Source organism: Styela clava, chromosome 11, assembly GCF_964204865.1.
Source record: "Styela clava chromosome 11, kaStyClav1.hap1.2, whole genome shotgun sequence".
NCBI classification, from domain to species: Eukaryota; Metazoa; Chordata; class Ascidiacea; order Stolidobranchia; family Styelidae; genus Styela; species Styela clava.
Window position 1 is genome coordinate 12619026 of NC_135260.1, and position 4875 is coordinate 12623900.

Here is a 4875-nt window from a genome sequence, read left to right on the forward strand (position 1 = left end):
TTGGTTAAACTTAATTGGAGAATTCTAAAAATATGCATTTGAGGTGATTTAATAAACGTCCTGAATCCACTGACACTTGCACGGACGTCATCACAGCAAATACACACTTGTAAATTATAATTATATTGAACAACGTTAATCCAAGACCAAAAACCTACCCAAAAATAACATAAGACTCAAAATATTTTAGTTAACCATCGAAAACACCTAAACAGTTTACTTATGTAATAACTGGCGTTGATTTTAAAAAAAGTAATTTATTTTGCATAACCTGAATACACCATAAAATGTTTTACTGTAAACTTTATGGAGAAATACTATTTTAAACATATATTATTCCAGCCATCATCGACTCGATTTAATATGATATCTTAAATATAATTGTCGGACGCATTGTGAAGGAGATTTTCCCTGTCACAGGGAGGCCGAATAAAGCAGGACCCGGGTCCTTTGGAACATATTCTGAAAAAAACATAACTTCTGTGCAAAGCGTCCTAAATTATTGAAACTTTTGCGTACAATCATACTCAAACAACAGTTCAAGAGTTTCAAAAAAACTGTCTTTATTATCGTAGAAGTAATTAAGAAATTCATTTTTACGTCACCTTGTAAAGCTTCTCCAATATTGAAAATTGGACTGTACAGAATTTAGTACATGTGGCTTATTATATATATAATAACATATTTAAATGAAGGACTGTAAGAAGCATAGATATGGAGGACAATAATATTTTATCAATAAACCAATATGGATCAGTAACAATATCATAATTGTACTATTACCTGAAGCTAACATGGTAATTTAACCTTTATAATTCAATGCAAACACTACGTTGCATTTTTCATCACATATACTGATTCCAGCTAATGTGATACACCTTTGAGAAGATTGAGCTTCACAAGTTCTTAGAAACGGCGACAAATTAATGCGATAGCCTGAAAATCATGTTTCTTTATAAAATAGTATCGGGAAGTTGGATTAATTAATTTAACTATTTGTGAAATAGGATAGAAAACGTCGGGAGCTAGAGCGTATTTACTTACGTGCTTTGGCGACGTGAACTTCCCCGACCCACACTATTGACGAGAGAAAAATTGCTTGGAAACAAACACAAATGCTGCGGAAACAAAACAAGGAATAAATCAATCTTTTATATCGGGGAATAAAACCGATTCATCGCTGTTGTTCTGTTTAGTTGAGTGCGCTTTTTGTTCTATATTTTGGTAAATATATAATAAAACTATTAGTGTGCATACTAACTATGTCACGTTACGTCTCACCAATGCCAGACATCCATAGACAAACATTTTTCTACGCTGCGCTTTGATGAATTTCGATAGTAAGCCATTATCTATCACTCGACGGGCAACTGTTTCTAATTGTTTGGACCCGATTTGGCCCATAATTATCTGTCTTCTCTACGTAGCTTAGTCAAGCTCTATAATCATAAATTACCGATGTTTCTATTGGTTGAGCTTGGCTCAAAGTGAAGTTTGGGTTGTCCTCTATCAAGAAATATTTTTTTTATATATTTTTAGTCGTTATCGTTGACGATATATTGAAGTGCTGTGTGCTTTAAAGCATGCAATTTGGTTTAGAGTTATCTAAGTGGATGTTTATCTTTTACGTCTTTGATGAAATTAAATCGTTATCAAGCTGTGAAATGTTTTTTTAAAAGCACTGATAGATTCAATGTGACAGAAGCAATTAACTTTAATTGAACTTATGTACTTGAGCTCTGCTGGCCTGATGACGTTTTTTTCCAAAAATAACGCATTACGAAGCCGGCTTTTGAATTAATTATGATCGCTGTCGTAGACGAGACGGATAAATTGGTCGGAAATGTATACATTCTCTAATACTTAGCTCGACCAAGTCAGATCTTTCAATGAGTTTATGTTAGACTAATGTCGAGACCCTACCGGTCCGTGTATTGACTACACGGGCATAATAAGTCGCAGGGGTGTGAACAAATAAACATGCTCAGCGTAGAACCCGAAAGCACATATATTACGACTAAATGTTCCTTAGTGAAGTTAACAGCATTACAAAGTTGCAAAAGACAGACGTTGAAATGTTCCATACGATCACTTTCCAAACGGGAGTTATTTTAAAACACATTACGTAATATTACTACACGGTAAGGCACAAATAGGAGAGCAGTCGCGCGAATCGCGACCCCGCGTCGATCGCTCGGAAGTCTCGCGTCCGACCATTTATGGGCAACGTTTTTGCATAAGAGAGAGCGACTGTCTCGTACGAAGTTGCTTATCTTTTGATTTTGGCTAATTTTATCACCTTGGTGAAAATAGCTTTTCGATTTTCTTATTTTTAACCTAAAAACACGAGTGTAAGATCAATGCCCAATTTCCCCAATCGATCTGAATTCGATTACTGGATAAGTTTTCTGGAACTGATTGTACTATTAAACAAATGAGGGAGAGAGACTACTTGAAACCGTCAAGTTGTTGTTAGATCATCAATCGACAGCATCGTTTTGGCAGTGACTTAAACTGTAACAAGGTATGTAACGCGTATTTGTTTGAGCATTTCTCAAATATTTTTGCAATGTAGAATTCACATAATGAATCAAATTTGAAAATATCACCCTCTTTCCCAAAATAATACAACAATCAGGTACTGAGGAGGAATATAAAAGATCATTTTTGTGATAAAATCCGGAATCATGGTTTTTACAATTTGCAAAGTCAACCTGAAATTATCTAATGACATTAAGTCATGAGCGCAGAATTCTCTCAGCAATTCACACCCATTTGAACTCACTCATTTTTTACGAACGTCGTCACAATGATACAATAATATCTGTTTACCACACACTGGATTATCAAACACAATCAAGTATTCCAAAGTTTGAAATCTAGCATCAGTTAAGCGTTTATAAACGTTTGTTATGTGGGAGTAATTGTCTCTGATATAGGGTGATTCATGCATAAAACTTGTGATATGTCGCAAGGTATAAACAAGCGATTTTTATAGAAGAACTGAAAAAGCACTGAATTATCCTACCTATTGGATGATATGTAGAAAAACAACGTTTCAATGTAAAAATCCCTTTTTTTCCTACGATCGTCAACGTTATTGCGAAACTATAATCTTGAAAATGAGAAAGATAACGTCAAAATTACTGAAAATTGTTTTCTATGTCGCAATTAGAAATTGGTAAGACAAAAGGACCGAAAACGATATATTCTGCCCGAAATTATGAAAATGATATTGGCGGTGTTTGATCTCATTGTTTTCAGCTTGAAAAAGATTTTATTACTGCGAAATAGAAAGACGGCGCTTTTAATATATTTCTGATAGAATTTTGTTTGTCGTCAAAATTTTGGCCGACAAACCGAGATACAATCGACTATTATGAAAAATTTGTTGTTGTTAGTTTCGGAGAATCATTTGAACCCAACTGAACTGTGCTATTCAGTTTTGCACAAGGAAGGAGAATCGTAAAAATAGATGGGTATTAAAAAACAAAAAAATGGGGACGAGAAATTAAGGACTGGGTAACAAGAAATTGCGAGATAGGAAACAGTACTACTGTAGAAAAGAAATTCTAAAAACATGCTGTGTATTCCAAATTAAAAAAGGATCAAGATTACTGAGAATTAGTAGACAACTAATTCTATGTAACTTCTGATTAATTGGATGATTCTTGCGGGCATCAAAATGTTTAAGCTTGGTCCTAACAGAGTGAACGATGTCAAAACTATTGAACAGAATCATATTCACCAAGATGTGGTAACCTGTTGAAAAATACTGTTAATATTTTACTAAATTTTCATTAGTAAATTACTGTTTCCAAAAAACCTATTCAGGTTTGGAATATACGTGAAAATAATTACGAAGGCGGAGTATTACAAAATTTATGTTCGTTCTTTGATTCCAATTTCTTATAAATAATTTATTTACTTCCAAAATAATATCAAAACACATTTTTTATTATTTATGCAATCCTTTGGTACATCTTTGCCTGAAGTTTTTGATAGTTTATCATCATTCATTGGCATATTTTAAAATATTGTTTGCGGCATTCCGGTTTCCAGTAACCAGTCATTGGTCTAATAAAAATATCCTATTTCACTTCTTCTATGCGGCGCCATAATAAGTTGTTTTTTCCTGGGTTTGTGTAAAAATTGTATGCATAAAACTAACCAAGCGAGAGATGTCTTGTTTTCTAGCTAGACAACACCTATCTACGCCCACGCCCTATGATCTCATCAATAACAAGGCGTTTGATTTCTCGCCGACTAGACAACGTAAAAGTCCCCCGGAATTTGTTTCAACGAACTAGTTCGTCTGTTTCGCTGAATTTCGAGTTTGTATATAGAAGTGAAAGTTAAATGGGCCACTTGTAATGCCGCACGAAAGAAAGTGCCACCTACTGGGTGACTGCTGCAGAATTTGGACATAATTTTAACTTGGTAATTAACATTTGGTATTAGAAAAAGCGATAAATGGAATAAGCCACAACGAGAAAAATTCCTTTTTCCACAAATTTCAAAATGGCAGGTTTTTGTGGTGAAACATGACATACCGAATATTGGCTGTTGCCCAATAAATTCATAATTAAGAATTTATATACATGGTTTCATAGAAAATTAATCTGGTTTTCTGTGTATGGATTCCCCACGGCACTCATTACACTTGAATTATCGCACGATTGACAAAACTTGTTGAATTGTTATTTCTGTGCTTTACGAATAATTCATCAGATTATCGAATAATCGAAATGATTTAATAATACCTTAATTATTTACACTTAGATTTGGAAGAAATTTTCAAAAAGTTCTAATGTAACAGAAAAAACATCATATATATATAAATATAATCACCACTGCAATTAATTATAGACGAAT